The sequence below is a fragment of the Theropithecus gelada genome, chromosome 13 (genome assembly GCF_003255815.1).
Source record: "Theropithecus gelada isolate Dixy chromosome 13, Tgel_1.0, whole genome shotgun sequence".
NCBI classification, from domain to species: domain Eukaryota; kingdom Metazoa; phylum Chordata; class Mammalia; order Primates; family Cercopithecidae; genus Theropithecus; species Theropithecus gelada.
Window position 1 is genome coordinate 106,323,504 of NC_037681.1, and position 17,306 is coordinate 106,340,809.

The 17,306-nt window shown below is 47.9% G+C and overlaps 1 protein-coding gene and 1 pseudogene across 1 annotated transcript in view; one reads left to right on the forward strand and one right to left on the reverse strand.

Moving 5' to 3' along the window:
- Positions 1–17,306, forward strand: part of TCF7L1 (transcription factor 7 like 1) — a 181,733-nt gene that overhangs the window by 117,017 nt on the left and 47,410 nt on the right. The window lies entirely within an intron of this gene.
- Positions 14,706–15,393, reverse strand: LOC112604530 (annotated as a pseudogene).

A 17,306-nucleotide genomic window follows, 5' to 3' on the forward strand; every position in this document is an offset into this window, starting at 1 on the left:
CCACTATTATTAATAGTCTCTCCCTCTTACGCAAACACATTCACTCATATGCATCCTATTTCAGAAGGTTAATCTTGTTAAAGACTGACATAATTTTCACATTTTACTTTAAACACCGAATACAAGTGTAGGAGGCCAGAAAGCAACAGCTAAGTTAGACCCTAGTCCATAAATTCCAGTCCCTCATAAGAAGAAATCTCTTCCAATGAGACCTTTTGTTTTTCCTGCCCCAAGGTGAATGTTTTGAGAAACTTTGCATCAAATCAGTTCAGATACTTGTCTTTAACTTGCAAAACTTAAACAAATGGACTTTTTTCTACTAGCACTATTTTAGGATTCACAGAAAATCCAGTCTCCTTCTTAAGCAGTTGAATTTAGGTTTTTGCCAAAATTGTGAGGGTTTGAAAATCGGCTTTAAATTTAGAGCACGCCTATGGTAAGGTTGTGCGGGTGTCCTATGGCTCTGTAGAATTAAGCATTAACATTGCAGCTGGATTCTATTTCTTTGTGAACATGCAAATTAACATCTTCAGTGGCTTCCTCTGCCTGCATACTTATATCAGCCTCCAAATGTGTTATTTGTTATTAAAATCACCATATTTATGTGTGGAGGTTTGCGGTGACTTTCCCAGATGCAGTGATCCTAATTGTAACCATACAGGTTATTCAAACATAGCTTGGGTATTTAAAACAGAAGTGAATCTAGGCCAGCATGCAGTTAGTTGAGTGTAATGTAGATGTGAAAGGAGTCCTTGTGGCCGGTAGTGTTCGGTTCTGTTAGCTCCAAGAATATATCTTCCTATGGTGATTAAATAATGTGCAACTGACCTGGGTCCTTCCAGGTACCTACTTTTAAACCAGGAGTCATAATAGATTTATAAATCTGTAGGCTTTACTGGTATTTGCTTTCTGTGAACAGGAAATCTAGGGAGGCTGCTAACTGCCCCACTGCAATATGGAAGGCAGATGTTCCCCAAATGTGACTTTGGGGGCTCTCTGGGGTTTAATAACAAACACTTGCTTGGTTATTGGGATTGGTGCTTCTTCAACTCACACGTCCATGGGAACCACCTGAAGAGATTGTGTAAATGCAGATTCTGCTTCAGTAGGGCTGTGATGGGGCCTGGAACTCTGCATTTCTAACACAATCCCACATAGTGCTGATGGTACTGGTCCAGGGAGCACACTTGGAGTAGCAGGATCTGGAGCCAAATAAATACAACCCAGTCTCCAAACTAGAGCGGACAGGCCCCCAGGAGGCTGTTTCCATGGGCCCTGGATGTTACCAGCCTTCCCGTCCCACTTATACACACTTACGTTTGCAGAGGAGAAATGGTGAACACCTGACAACATTTGTTTAATTTTTATCATCGTGAGGCCTTTTGGGAGGGAGGAAGAAGAGTATCTCAGCCAACCACCAATTCCCACCCCCAAAACCATCAAGATTGTTAGCATTGTGCTTGTAGTTTTCCAAAAATGTACATGAACATGGCTGATCCACCCACTTTGGCCTTGCCAATAACAGAGGCAGCTCAGCCAGGAGTGAGTGATTGGTCCAGAATAAACCCACCCAGGTGGCAGTCAGTTCTTTACTGCCCTGTTTAGACCTGGCCTGAGGATTGACATTTCCTTTAACTGTCTCAAATGAGAGCTATCCTGGGCGGCTTCCAGCAACCCGCGCCTCCTCCCAGACTCTGCAATCCTGTGGGTGCTCCATAAATACTTGTTGACTGACTTGACTCATTCCCTTGGGGAGGGAAAAAAAACAAGAGGAAGTAGGGAAAGGGGGAGTGAACTTGGTTTTCTTTCTCTTGTAAGTATCATAAGGAAATACCGAGCCTGATGTCTGACTGTTGGCAGAATACGACTGTTTGCATTCTACAAAGTAGCATTTGAAATGTTAGGTTTTATTTTTCACTAGTTGCAGTTTTTCTCTTTGGGTAATGAATGCAAAAAGTGGTTCCCTTTGGAATTTCCAACTGGAGAACCCAGCAGGAGAACCAGCTGCTGCCGCTGCCACTACTGCTAAGGAAGAAGTGGTCCCTCGCTGGCCTGTGCTGGTGTGGGCCCCGATTCCTGTGCAGTTACCCTTGCATGGGTGAGCAGAGACCTTCTGGGTTTTCGCTCTGGCGACACCCAGTTTTTGATTGTTTACAGGCTGAGTTTTCCCTAGTTGTTCAGCTGGGAGAATCTGAGGATGTATCTGTTCTTTCCTAATTGCATCCTGGGCCTCTTTCCTTTTTTTCCCTCCGGAAGTGGAAGGCATTTTTCTGCCTTGACAAAGTGTACCAAGCAAAGGGGCCTGTTGTACTCCAGAACCCCCTTCTCAAGGGGACCTCAGTTGCCACTCACCTGCTTTTCTGGGGGTCTGTGGAACCTTCCTCACAGCCTGCACAACTGTCTCCCTTAAGAACCCTTCCTAGTACAAAGCCTCCATAAAACTCATTTGCTCTTGAGTCTTAGCTCTGGTGGAACATATCCCTGAGGTTTTTTGCACACTGGGCCTCCATCCAGGCCTTTTCCTGGGAGAGTAGAAAACTCATGGGCTCTAGGGGGTGGGGAAAAGCCCTCAGTTCTGGATCTGGAAGCATCACTTACCAATTGCAGCCATGAGCAAGGTTTTGCTATTCTGTGCCTCAGTTTCCTCATCTGCGAGAAGGTGATAACACTATTTCTTTATCCCACTGTGTTCTGAGGAGTGAGTGAGTTTGCAGTGTAAAGACATAGGCAGTGCTAGGGACAGAGAAAGGTAACATTTGTTATTGTTGTTTTTCTGTAGCATTTGTATCTAATGCAGTAGACTGTGTGCCCAGTAAATGAGTCCTTTAAATTAATGATAGAAAGAGAAGTGGGGAAATGGGTTATAAGCAGTGATGTACTGGTAAATATTTAACAGTCAGCTCCTGGCGGGGAGGATTGTGCCCTGATTAGTGTTTGCCAATTTCCATGATGTAAATACTCTCCCCGTGGCTGATTTCAAGCTACCAGTGTGACATCCCTGAACACTGAGTTTGAGGGAGATGCCAGTACACCAGTGCCAGCTGCTCTGGTTACTACTGGAAGGCATCTGCAATAGATCAGAGCCATAAGGCGCCCACCACCCCTGGCCTTCTCACCTTGCCACACACAGGAATTGGTAAGTGGGCCTTTTAAAAAAGCACTTGGTAATATATTAAATATTAAACATAGACTAGTTCGAAAGTGAGATTTTTTTTTTTTTTTTTTTTTGAGACGGAGTCTCACTCTGTCGCCCAGGCTGTAGTGTGGTGGTGCAATCTTGGCTCACTGAAACTTCCACCTCTTGGGTTCAAGCGATTGTCGTGCCTCAGCCTCCTGAGTAGCTGGGATTACAGGCGTGTGCCACCACGCCCGGCTAATTTTTGTATTTTTAGTGGAGACGGGGTTTCGCCATGTTGGCCAGGCTGGTCTCGAACTCCTGGCCTCAAATGATCGCCCACCTCAGCCTCCCAAAGTAGTAGGATTACAGGCGTGATCCACCATGCCCAGCTGAAAAATGAGATTTTTAATAAGCCTGGCTAGCTTTGTATTACACTATTTTGTGTTTTGTGTGTGTTAAAAGCTCCCAAGTTGTGCCGTCCCCTGCAAAGAAAGCCCTGAATGCACAGAATTAGGCACATCTTGAGGACAGATAACCTTTGAGAGAGACCTTTTGGAGCCACTAAAGGAAGGCAAAGGAGAAACTGTAGTCTCTGAGAATACTTAGTGTTCAGACTGAGCAGCAAAAAAGTGTTAAAGAAGTAATTAACAGCTGGATTCTAAATAGCAGCTAAGAGTTAGGTAGGGGCCTGAGAACATGGCTTGAGGCCACCAGAAGGTGGGAGAGAGATAAACCAGCCTATATTTAGGAGTAAAACAAATGGCAGGATCAGGGCCCTACTTTGTATTTAGGAGGTTTGTGTGGTTTGTTTACTTGGGTTTTGGTTTTTGCTGTAACTAATTTAACAATTTAGGAGTGGAAAGAAAAATTAACCAATTGATCTTGCTGTCTGAATAATGTTTTGCAATAACCAAGAATAGGTCAGTGGACCAAGTGGGTAGGTCACTGCCCTGCTTAATGACCCATGTCCGGATATTATTATGTCTAAATTATAATCAGCACTCATTTCCATTGCACACAAAGAGAAGCTTGTGAGGAAGAAATAAAAAGCCTTTGCCTTTTATCATGTACAGTATATAGTGTAAACAGTAGGGGCCTAATACATGTTTGTTTCCATAAAGGCTTTTTCTAGCAGCTGTGATCAGCAGAGGAAAGGACCTGCCTAAAGTCATCACACTGCTAATTCGGCCGAGTTAGAACCCAAGTCTCTGGGCCCGGCTTGAGGCTGTTTACTTCTTCAGAACAGAGGGGACCATCTGGATATAAGAGCTGAAGGAGAGAGACCAGACCAGAGCGTCTATTCAGGTCGCTCTTGTAAATCGCCGCTTTTTGATAGTTCCCTGTGACTGGCATCTGATTCAGAAAATGTCACAAGAAGTTGCCTACTGCTTGCCCCTTAAACTAGCTGACAGTTTCCCATTCAAGGTCAGATTGCAATTCAGAGACACTCTAGGCTAGGCGCAGTGGCTCACGCCTATAATCCCAGTACTTTGGGAGGCGGAGGCAGGCAGATCACTTGAGTCTCAGGAGTTTGAGACCAGACTGGGCAACACAGCAAAAGCTATCACTACAAACGGTACAAAAAATTAGCCAGGCGTGGTGGCACATACCTGTAATCCTAGCCCCTTGGGAATCTGAGGTAGGAGGATCACTTGAACCTAGGAGATCAAGACTGCAGTGAGCCATGACTGTGCCACTGCACTCCAGCCCAGGAGACAGAGTGAGATCCTTTCTCAAAACACATACACACACACACACACACACACACACACACTCACACTCTAGATGCTTCTCTGCTGCTGTGTGTGCATTGGGTGGTACAGTGACAAGAGGGCTGGGGGAGGCAGACGTCACAGAAAGGACTCTGAGGGAAGTGAGTGGTGCACCCAGGGAAACTGGGGCCATGGGTGGTCCTCCCACATCCTTCCCGCAGGCTAGCTGTGCCTCTGGACTCTCGGTTGTTTTCATCTAAGGAAACTTATTTTGAAGCCATATTCATGGCAGCTGCAGGTACCCACCCCTGAGCATTCGCAGGACTTGTAGATAATTCACCTACAAGGTCTCAGGCAGTTACACCCTGTGATAATTTATAGCCACCCGTTCAGGCAGACAATTCCACATGAGCGTTTGCTATCACCCTGCTACCCTGACCCAAGCCTCAGTGTGACCCATCGGCATGGCCTCTCCAAAAGAGGTCCGTTCCCTGGGAGTCTGGGGAGTCCCTGACTCCCGGGAGAGTAGCAGAGCCAAGAAGGGGGAAAGACCACAAAAGAAGCGGTGTGTTTTTGAAGGAGTGAATGTTTTCTACAGCCCATTTCCAAAGAACAGTCTAGAAATGCTTGCACACAAACAGTGTCATCAGAGTAAGTGTGTGGTTTGCAAGCAGCCCCCACCACAAGCTCCGTGAGGCCTGTCCTTGCCAGGGAGCCCAACCTCAGCCCCTAGTGTCTAGCTCCCCAGGGAGCTTTTCTGAGCACTAGTCCTCCCTTCTCTGGGCCCAGATCGGCAGGCTGCAACTTCTAGGGCTGAATGGATGGCAGCTGAAGGAAACAGAACGGCTTTCTGATTTTAAAACCTCAGAAAACCTAAAAACTTGATCTCTATTGCTTACTTTAGGAAATTTTAGGCCCTTTCTCAGAGGGCCTAAAATTAGACCTTCTCCACTCCCAACCAAACCATGTCATGACATGGAAGAATGTGGTCCCTGACCTAATGACCCATTTCTGTAAAAATGAGGTAGGATGTGTAGACAGTGCAGTAAGACTATGGAACAATAGACCATGAGCCAGTGTCACCTTCAATGTAAACATTAGGGATCCAGGCTTCTGAAGAAGTGTTGGAAACTCTATTAAACCACATAAGTTTGGGGTTTTTCTTTCTGTAGCATGCATATGTGGCTTAGTGTTTGATTTTAAAAATAGGATGTTCTTGGCCATTTTCATGAATAGTTTGACAGCCAGTCAGAAGTGTAAATGTCATTTTACCTAAATGCAACTGCTGTTGTTCCTAAGGACAGAAACCCGCTCACATGGGGGTGCGGGGAGGTCTGGTCAGTTGGCTGTTTGACCCACCTGGTTACGACCTCCATGCTTTGTCCTAAGTTGGCTGGTTCATGCTGGCAAGTCAATGCAGAAATATTGGTCAGGTTCCTACTAATTGTAAGGATTGGGTTGAACGTTGCAGGAGGTAAGTAAAAGATGAGTGAGGTCATGACCTTATATAGGAACTGCCTGTTGTCTGGTCCACCAGAGCCACAACACAAGTAGTGGAACTGATCTCAAGGCAAGGAAAGGTTAGTGTCACAAGAGAAGAACAGTGAGCTTTGGAGCCTCAAAGAAAGAAGGGTGTTAGGCTATCTCCCTGACCTTAAAAGAAATCTTCCCCCTTTTTACTACCATTATAAGAGTTTACCTACTCCAAGCCCTGTGCATGCTAAGCGTTCACTCAGTTAAACCACCACACAATCTTCGGAACTAGATTATGCTTTTCAACATGTGGGAGCTGAGGCTCAGAAAGATTAACTTTAGATAAGGTAACGACTGGTAAAGGGTACAGTCGTGATTCAGTCCTAGCTCAGCCAGATCCCACTGTCATCTGTGACTTTGCAGGGTGGGAGGGAGTGGCAGCAGGAGACTGAGTGGGAGCCCTTGGGTCTTTGGGATGGTTTCACCTTTGGAAGATCCAGGCCCCTCTTGCCATGAGAGTCCCACAAAGGGCTCATGGCCTGGAGCGGGTGGAAAGGCAGGAAGCCCAGCTGGGCATGGAGCAGCTGGAGGAGTGCCTTATTTGAGGCTGCTCTTGCATCATCTCATTAGGGATAATCATTTGTAGACTTGCTGCCACTGCAAACCATCAGCCCTGCTCAAATTTTCCCTGCAGCAGTGATGATGAAGTGATTCCTTAAAAGAACTAAGTACTAAGAAGTGATTCCTTAGCAGAACTGCTGGGTAACACAGTTAATTCAGACTTGGGATGGATGTCAGTGTGAAATAGGGGGTCTTCTGAGTGATAAAACCTTTCAAAAGGAGCACAGGTTTATTGCTTCTGAACTTCACCAGGAATTGAAGCCAGATTGGCAAGGGGGTTCCCTGCACGAAGTCATCTGTGTGTCTCTTGTAGGTCAGTGATGCTTTTTCCTGCATCTGGGGGCTCGAAGGTTGTTTCATGACCATTTGGATATTCCCCTTGGAGTCTTGCTTGCAGTTAATCTGTACTGTCTGTAAAAAGGGTTTGCCTAGCAAAGGTAAACTCCAGCACCCCGACCCACATTAATGAGTTTTGCCTGTGTAAACCACGTTAATTGTGGTTGTTGCTTTTTAATTGTCCTGAAGTTTCTTGTGTGTTAACTGCCCCAGGCTAGAACTCTGGTTTCTGTTTCCGTTGGGGGCTCTATTCTCACTCCTGCCCAAATAGCCTCACCAGTCGGCACTGAGATCTGCTAGCCCCCAGCCTGTCTGGCATTAGTACTAAGAGAGTGAAGCTCAGAAAAACAGCCTCACTGGCCTAGACGAGGAGGCACAGGTATGTGGGGAAAACAGGAGTGGATGCCGCAAGGTTTTCTTGTGAGGGTCTGAAACTACCAGGTCAAGAGAAGAAAGACTTCAGATTGTCACTGTTGGATGTCCTAATATGAGGAAGGACTCAAACAGAGCTGTCCGCAGCTGCAACTGGCTGTCTTGAGAGGTGGTGACCTTTCTCCAGAAGGGTGGAAACTGTAACCAAACAACTACTTGGTGAAGCAGCATACAGAGAGATCGCCCTTCTGATGATGTGCCCAGTCTGAGGCCTCACTAGGCCAAGAGTGCGTCGCCTGGGAGCTTGTTAGAAACTTACCATCCTGGGCCCCACCACACACCTCTTGACCCAGGCTGCATCTTAACAGGATCCTCAGCTAATGCATGCAATTGTTCACTGCCAGGGCCTCCAGTTCAGGACCAGGGTGCATGAGCATCACCTGGAGGAGATTTTTAATACAAACGCAGAGGCTGAGCTGCTGGCCTAGGACATGGAAGGATCATTCCCATACCTCACAGTTCAGCTCTCTCCCCATTCCCTCCCCGCTACGTGCTGTTGCGTTTCCAAGTTCATGCCTGTGTGTAGGAAAATGGCTTTGACGTATTGAATCATGTCTACAAGCTGCTTCAGTCAGGGTTCCTGCTTGCTGAGAGACCAGACAGCTTTCCCAGGGAGCCCCAGGGCAGGGGCCTGAGGCACCTGCTTCCTGTTACGTCCCCTGAGGACTCCGCTTTGCCAGGAGAAAGGAGAAGCCTAAACAGGGTGGGCCAAGTCTGCGAGGCCTGCCTAGGACTGCCCTTTGCCTTCCCAGCGCTTCAGTCCCTGATCGTTCAGGCCCCTTGTAGGCCAGAATGTCCCAGATTAGATGGGATGGGAAGGGTGGCCCACATTAGGGGAGTACCCTCTTCGGTCCCACCTGGGGCAGGTGCCCAGAGCCAGGAATGAGCCACCTGTGGTGATTCCTGTGTGTCTGGAGTCTGGGAGCCCCTTGCACTGTTGGCCAGTGGTCACTGTGCAGCGATTGACTGGGCTCAGCGTCTGTAGACTTTGTCTCAGCCCCTGGCATCCCTCCCCGGGGATCATTGTCTGGGTTGGTGGGTGTTAATCTGCAGCTCCTGAGAAGCTGCCTGGCAAATGGGAGGTTAATGTGCAAACAGCGGGGAGCATTGTCCATGTGTGAGGCTGGACAGCAAGTGGGAGGGAAATAGTTAAAAATCCTATTCATGGCCCAGGAGGGGAGGAGGGGTGGGCGCAGGAGCAGGCCCGGCCTTGTGCTAATCTTGCTGGAATGTAACTAGTTCGGGCAGTTTCTGGCTTCGATGTGTTCTGGGGCCGGTTGGCGTCCCCCCAGTACATAGACGTTGCGTCCGCGCGCCGAAGGCTGCTCTTTGTGTTCTCTGCAGCCACAACTTAGAGGCGACCGAGTCAGACTGCTTTAAGTTGTAAGGATGGGGAGGGAGGAAGCTCAGCGAGGCAGTTGTGCTATCCACGGTGGGAGAATCCACAGGCTCCTTCTCTGTTGGAGGATTTGGGTGGGGGAAAGGAGTGGGCAGAAGAGAATGTTCAAGGAGGAAGACCCCAAACCTGTTGGGTCAGGCTGCTTAGCTGCCTGGAGGCCTGGGAATGCCTAGGGGGAAGCCCCTGCTTCCGGACACACAATCAATTACATACAACAGTGGGGCCTTGTGTGTGTGGGCGGACACTGGGAGGAGTCGGCTCACAGCTCATGTTTTAATGCTTTACAAGGAGAGTGTGTTCATGCATTGCTTTTGCAACTTATAATCAATTTAAAACATTCTATATCTTGATCTAGGCTGGTGGTTACATTAATATTTACATATTGAACCAGGTGTGGTGGCTCATGCCTGTAATTTGGGAGGCTGAGGTGGATGGATCACCTGAGGTGTCAGGAGTTCGAGACCAGCCTGGCCAACATGGAAACCCTGTCTCTAATAAAAATACAAAAATTAGCTGGGTGTGGTGGCGGGTGGCTGTAATCCCAGCCACTTGGGAAGCTGAGGCAGGAGAATCCCTTGAACCTGGAAGGCAGAGGTTGCACTGAGCCGAGATTGCACCATTGCACTCCAGCCTGAGTGACAGAGTGAGACTCTGTCTGAAAAAAAAAAAGAAAAATACATATTAAAAATTTACTAGAGCCTGGGCAACATAGTGAGACCCCCACCTCTACAAAAAATTTTAAGAATTAACTGGGTGTAGTGGCACATGTCTGTGGTCTCAGCTACTCGAGAGGCTGAATCAGGAGGATCACTTGAGCCCAGGAGTTCGAGGCTACAGTGAGCTCTGGTTGAGTCATTGCACCCCAGCCTGGTCAACAGAGCAAAATCCTGTCTTAGAAATTCATTGAGCCACATATGAGATTTGTGTACTTGCTTGTATATACATATTATACCTTAGTTTCAAACATTTTAAATTAAAAAAAGAAAAATCCCTCCTTCCCGACCTTCCAAGGCCTTGGCTGGCCAGCACAGCTGCAGGAAGGAAGAACAGGGTCCCCGGCGTAGCTCCGCGGCATCCTCGGACTGCCTGGTGGAGTTTGCGCTGAGCTCCCACACCCTGTTTGGAAACAGAATGAAATTGCACAGCAGCCAGATTCTGGGGCTTCCCCACCCAAGTTTGCCACTTTGCTCACGGGATTTGAAGAAAGCATCAAAGGCAGCAGCTTTAGAAAATAGCTCCAAGGGCCCCACTTGGTGTGAGGTCACCTTCTCAGCTCACAGAGGGCTGTGGTGCCAGCTGCTGGCCACACATGCCCACGGGGCTGCTCTGGCCCTGCCTGACCCTGACTGGCTTCCGCATGCACCCCATGGGGAGCCCACGCCCACTGCACGGCATACCCACCAGGTGCTGCTGCCCTCCTGAACTCTGTGGGACACACTGCTGCCCACATGGGGACTGCCCCGGAAGCAGGACCCTGGATTGCTCCTCTGCTGCCTGCCCCCTCCTGCCACGTAGTGAGGGTTCCACATTATGAATGTCATGATTCCTTCCGGCTCTTGATTTTCCATGATTCGGGATCAGGAAATGATTTTCCTCTGAGTATTTTTAGGCCATGAGACTCAGTATAACAGTCAAATCCTGGCTCCACAACCCCTAGCTGTGTGGCCTTGGATAAATTAAAATCTCTCTAATCTTAGTTTCCTCATATGTGAAATGGGAATAACAACAATACTAAACTCAGTAGGGCTGATGAGGATTAAGTGAAAACCAGACTAATGTTGTATTCATTATCTGGGATAAAGGTTAGCCTGTATCATCATCATAATCAAAACCACACGCCACAGTGTGCCTCACAGTCCAGTGAGCCGAATCCTTGCCTGTGCACACTGTACCCTTAGACCTGAGAGGGGGGCCCTGCTCTGACCACCCCAGCCACTTCCTTCCTGACCAGACCAGGAATCCACGGAGCTGAGGATCCAAAGAATGGGATCCCGAGGCTTGAGAGCCTGCCTGGCTCTTCCCTGGACATGCACCAAGCCACTGGTGTGCACACCTGTAGATTGAGGTGGGGGGCTCACATTTGCCTGGGGCTGAGCTTTATGGGGGGCTGAGATGTCTGGGGTGTTTCCATGTGTGGTCCCAAGACCTCGTAGGACAAGATGGAACGGAATGGTGGGGGTGCCAGATCGGGCTCTCTTACCACCACCGCATTCTGGTACAGAACCCAGGAGTCTGGGAATTCTAAATTCGAGCCTGGCCTTTTCACAGCATTCATATTTGTCAAGGGAGGAGGACAGAATGTATTTAACAGTTTGTCAGCTTGAGTTACAACTTTTACATGTGTAAGCATATGGACTTACATCTATGTTCTTGTCCCAAACCCTGCAGATACTGGGGTTGGGGGGCTGTCTGCATGCCCTTCCTTTCCCAGTGGGTGACCATCACTGACCTCTGAGACTTAAGACAAATTGTAGCCATGCCCACCTCCGAAGCTATCTTTAGGAAAACAGTGTCCTAGGTCCTTTCAGTTCAAAACCCTTGCTTATTTGTTAATAGGAATACATTGGTTCTAGAATAGAGCCTTGCCCTATGGAAACTGCCATCTGTACTCTCCAAGGTCTAGTTCAGATCCCACCTCTTGGCTTCACTCTGTAATACCCCCACACTCTGTGACACCCCCACTCTATGACATTTACCATTTGGGACAGAAGCCCTATCCTCCCTACCTATAGCTGAGGCCACCTCCCAAGACACATCGTCATTCTGTCCCCCACAGCACCACACACAGTGGCTGCGCATGGTGGATGCACAGTGAGTATTTGTGGAATGAGCAGCCGAGCCGCTGCAGACTGATGAGTGTTCTGGGGCCTGTGTTGGTTTTCTAAAACTGCTCTGTCAGTAAGCGCGCCCCCCCCCACCCCACCCCAATCCCCGTGTAAATGTATTCAGATCCTAAAGAAAATCAGGCAGCCACCCTTTAAAAAGCCCGATAAACCCCTTCATTTGTATTATCTTTGGGCAGAGTTTGCTCGGGAATTCGTATCTGTAGGAGATCTTAGTGCTCGCTGCTGGGAGGCAAATTGTTCGCATTCATTTGTTCTTTCAGTGGCTTGGCCCTATAAAGCAGAGGTCTGGCCTGAGGGAAAATTGTGAAAGAATCTGAGTTTGTCTTTGGGGTAGAAATTAAACAGCTTCTCTAGGCCTTGCCCTCAAACTTCAGTCCTGTTTACTATTGAAGACTGTATGTCTCAAGGGGTAAAGAGAGCCGTGGGATAATGGAGACTGAAAAAATGTTGAGATTTAGCCATTTTGTTTTCTTTTTTCCTTGGAGAATAATCTTTTGGGAAAAACTTGGATAGAGACCCTTTGAGCCATACAATTTTTTAAAGTTGAATTCAAGCCTCTAGTCATGGCTTGATTCGTTTTTTTCTGAACAATGAACAAAGAAATGCTGGTAGAGAGCCTTGAAATGCAGGGATGTTGAATGAGGAAAGGAAAAAAGAGGGCAGTGAATGTTCCTGAGCACTGGCTGGACCCTGCAGAAGCTTCCGATCATTCTGGAGGTCCCCAGAACTTGGTGGCAGGGACACCAGATATTGTGCATATATGAGGGGAGGGCCTCTGAGAACTCCCAAGAGGCCCCCAGCACCCCCCAGCTGACCTTTCACCGTTGGCACTAAACTGCAGGCATCTCTCCTTTCTCCATTTCCAGATGCAAATTGCAGCACCTGGAACTAAGACAGCCCTGGAGGGCAGGACTTCCAAACTCACCCCCATTCATTAAGGCAAACACTGCTTCATCCACAATGTTACAGTAACATCAGCAAGAAGAAATGATGATCATGGGCCGGGCACGGTGGCTCAAGCCTGTAATCCCAGCACTTTGGGAGGCCAAGACGGGCGGATCATGAGGTCAGGAGATCAAGACCATCCTGGCTAACACGGTGAAACCCCGTCTCTACTAAAAAATACAAAAAACTAGCTGGGCGAGGTGGCGGGCGCCTGTAGTCCCAGCTACTCCGGAGGCTGAGGCAGGAGAATGGTGTGAACCCAGGAGGCGGAGCTTGCAGTGAGCTGAGATCCGGCCACTGCACTCCAGCGTGGGCAAGAGAGCCAGACTCCGCCTCAAAAAAAAAAAAAAAAAATGATGATCATGGTTGATAGCTGTCAAGTGCTTACAGCGAACCAGTTGCTTCCAGGGCCCTTCTCTATTTAATCTTGGTATGGCGGTGTACGGTTGGCAGGGGACTGGAATTTAAGCAAAAGAAGAAATACTGATATTTCCAATTCATCATGTAAAGAGACCTTCTACGTGGCCGGACACGGTGGCTCACATCTATAATCCCAATACTTTGGGAGGTTGAGACGGGTGGATTGCTTGAGCCCAGGAGTTCAAGACCAGCCTGGGCAACATAGTGAGCCTCGTCTCTACAGTACAGGAAAAAAAATAACAGGGCATGGTGATGCATGCATGTAGTCCCAGCTACCCGGCGGTAGGCGTTGAGGTAGGAGGATTACTTGAGCCCTGGGAGGTCAAGGCTGCAGTGAGCCAAGATCGTACCACTGTACTCCAACCCCAGGGACAGAGTGAGACCCCATCTCAAAAAATAAATAAACAAATAGACTTTGTACGCGAGGCCTGTAACCCGTGTGAAAGATGTTTCGGTGGCCATTTAATGAACATATGTTGAATAATGTGCTCTACTGTGTAAGATACAAAGGGAAAAAAGATACAAAAGGAAAAAAGAAAACTCAGTATCACCTCAGCCCCTTCTGATAGAACTGGTGTGTCCAAGCGGCAACATCCTAAAATAGTTGTCCTCCACTCTGGGATGTAAAAGAAGTTCTTCTGGGATTTGGTTTTATTACAATGACCAAGAATTTGCCCTCCCTCAGTTATCACATCTACTGTGACAGGCCCTGCACCACGTCCTGTGAGATCCCACCTGCCAAGAACCCGTCTGCCATTTCTCATTAGTATCTTTGTGGTTTGCAGTCACCTATGTAGAATTTGTACATATACTCAAGTGTTACTAGTTTTCAATTACTTCCTCAATTATTGCTGGGGTGTGTGTGTGCGTGTGTGTGTGTGTGTGTGTGTGTGTGTGGTATTTCGTAGCCAGAGCTACAAAATGTATCTCCAATAATATTAGTAGAATTTTTTCAGCCCCTAAAACCCACCGTAAAAGTTAACTATAATAACAAGGCCCGTAGGCCTGTACACAAGGGCATTTGGTTTCCATCGAAGTGTATTACACAGGCCAGACCTCTGGATTCTCCACCTCTGGAGAGCTGTTTAAAGCAGGCATTAAAAGGAAGATCATTTTCAGTGCGTTTGTGATAATGAAGCATGTGTGTGCTCACGAAGGATACCTCCCTGGACAATGCCTGGAAGAGGACTTTGTGAAGTGGAGGCTGTACATGATTCCACCAGCAAGCATGTATCTCGACAAAGGTTGTAAGGACAAGAAGTTGTGCCTTAGCTGTAACCAAAACCCAGCCTAAGCAATCAGGTGAGTTGAAGTAGATGTTGTCAAAGCTAGAAAGAAGCCAAGCATGGTGGCTCACACCTGTAATCCCAGCACTTTGGGAGGCTGAGTGAGGCAGTGGGATTATTGAAGCCAGGAGTTTGAGACCAGCCTGGGCAACATAGCAAGATCCCATCTGTTTAAAAAAAATCAGCTGAGTGTGGTAATGTGTGCCTATAGTCCCAGCTACTCAAGAGGCTAAGGTGGGAGGATCACTTGAGCCCAGGAGGCCACAGTGAGCCATGATCATACCTCTGCGCTCCAGCCTGGGCAACAAAGCAAGACAGCGTCTCTTTCTTTTTTTTTTTTTTTTTTTTAATACAAACAATCCCATAGCATTTATTGCCATCTTGTAATAATCAAAACAATATGAATAAATGTTCATATTGGATAAAGGACATCTAAAAACAAACTGTATCCTTCTCAACAATTTCTCACTTCATTGATCATTTCTGGTTGGGGACACTTTGTAGCAGAGTAATATCTCCTTTTAGTATGGTCCAACCCAGTTTTCTTGATTTTGTTTTAGAATGAATCTCTTCCACATCATCTAATAACAAGGTTCATATACTCATTAAAACCAGTGATACAGCCTTCTATCCACATATTCCCTTGCTCATAGAGCCACACCTGAATCCACGATCTATTTTGTAAGTATCTGAAGATGAGGTTGATGGGCTGCACCATAACCTTCTGCACTTTCTCGCCCTGGCCATGGTACGCCATAGTGGAATTCCACAAAGAGCACACCTGCACGCTGCCTCTGAGAGCAACTTCCAGAATCAAGACACCGTCTCTTAAAAAAAAAGCCTAAAAAGAGTAAGATGTAGGCTTAGGGCTGCCTCCCCTGAGGAATTCTTTTGGATCCCTCTAGCCTCTGACCAGCCAAGCAGAATATGGAGAAAGGAGTCTATAGAGGCTGCTGTCAAGTTCAGGGTGAAAATACGAGCATTTCCAAGCATTTCATCAAGGACTTGTTAAAGATCCAGGTTTGAAGTCTCCGAGGAAGACTTTTTTTAAAGATGTTGCCAAAAGGAAAAGAGATCAAACCAGCAGAATGAATTCCCCATCATATACATGGGGGATACCCAGGAACTCACAGGGTCTCTTGGGAACTCTGAAAGCAGTTAGAGAACAAGCATATGGGTTGTAGTCCCTGGAGTTGGAGTCTGATGCCATCCTCCAGTAAGTTCTCCAGCGGATTCCCTCTGGAAGGCTACTCACGGACCCGGGGAGAAATGACACCAAGAGTGGGGAACTAGAGGCTAACACTGGGTACCTGCTAGTACAGTGGCTTCAGATACCCTACCCCTACCCCAGATTTGGGCCAGACCAGGGGCTATGGAACTCCAGAAAGAAGGGCCTCAGAGAGAGAGAGGGAGAAGGAGAGAGTGTCATCTACATCGTGACAGTTGCACACTTTCCACATGCAACTGAGGAAAGCTCAGGTCCCTCAGCAGCCCTTTGCCTGCACTTGGGCCAATGATCAAAGGTACCCAGGGTGGTGGTCCAGTCACTGGCGAAAGCATGGCAGCCTTTTGGCAAAAGACTTGGGGGCATAAATAGTGAAATACTCAGAGAATGGAGTAATTGGCTGGCTAGAACATGAATGGAGGGTGTTGTTGGGAATAGGCAGTTGGAGATGGGAAGGGTAGGCCAGGGCCTTAATGCCCACTGAGCAGTTAGGTTTTTTACTGCAGGCATTGGGGAACCACTGGAGCTTTTGTGGGGGTGGGTGGGGGTGGGGGGGGAAGTAGCGATCACAGGAAGGGTGGGCTGGCCTGGGGAGGTGCTGCAGGCAGGAGAACAGCTCAGTCTTTACAGAGGTCCAGGGCAGTGAGCAGCAGAGAGGAAGGGAAACAATTGGAGAGACAGTCCAAGTTAGAATAACAAGACTTGGTCCCCTGTCAGTTGTAGAGAGTGAGGGAAAGAGAAGAGGCCAGAATGATCCCCAAGGTTTGTACAATCCTCAGGGTGACCGCATGTCCTGGTTTACATCATCGGTCATAATTGTTAAAGGTGTTCCCTTTCACTTTCAAAGGAGCCCTGGTTGATAGGATAGAGGAAACAGGATCAGGGCTGGATTTCGGTGAGTCTGTATGGGATTGAGCTGCCTGTAGCACGGTATCAAGGAAGCACTTGGAGATGAGGAGGAAGGCTGGAGCCAGCTGCAGAGATGAGCATGATCACCGAGTGGGTGCCAACCCGCAGTGGGAGGAGGAGACTATCCAGAGAACACCAGCTTTCGAGGCATAGACCAAGGCCCTGAGGAGCGGCTGGAGGGGTAAGTGGAAAACCAGCCGAAAGGGTACCCCAGAAGCTGAGGGACCTCTTAGGGAAAAGACCTAGAAGATGACATTGGGTTTGGTAATTAGGAGGTCAGCAGTGGCCTTAGCGAGAACAGGGCCAGTGACGTGGAAGGCAGGTGGCAGTGGACTGAATGATTGGAGGGAGTGGAGGGATTGACAGTGGGGGTTTGAGGGTTTTGTAAAGAGCTTGTAAGGGAGAGACGGCCTCAGCACAGGGCCCGTCCAACTGTGGGTCTCCAACCAGTTGCACTGATTTTTCCTGCCCATTTTTCCTTCTTTGAAGGGAAAAATGGAAATTGAAGAGGAAGAAATCGATGGCCCATTTGAACCATGACTTTGAGTTTAATTCAGCATGTATTTGAGTGACTCTGAGTGAGT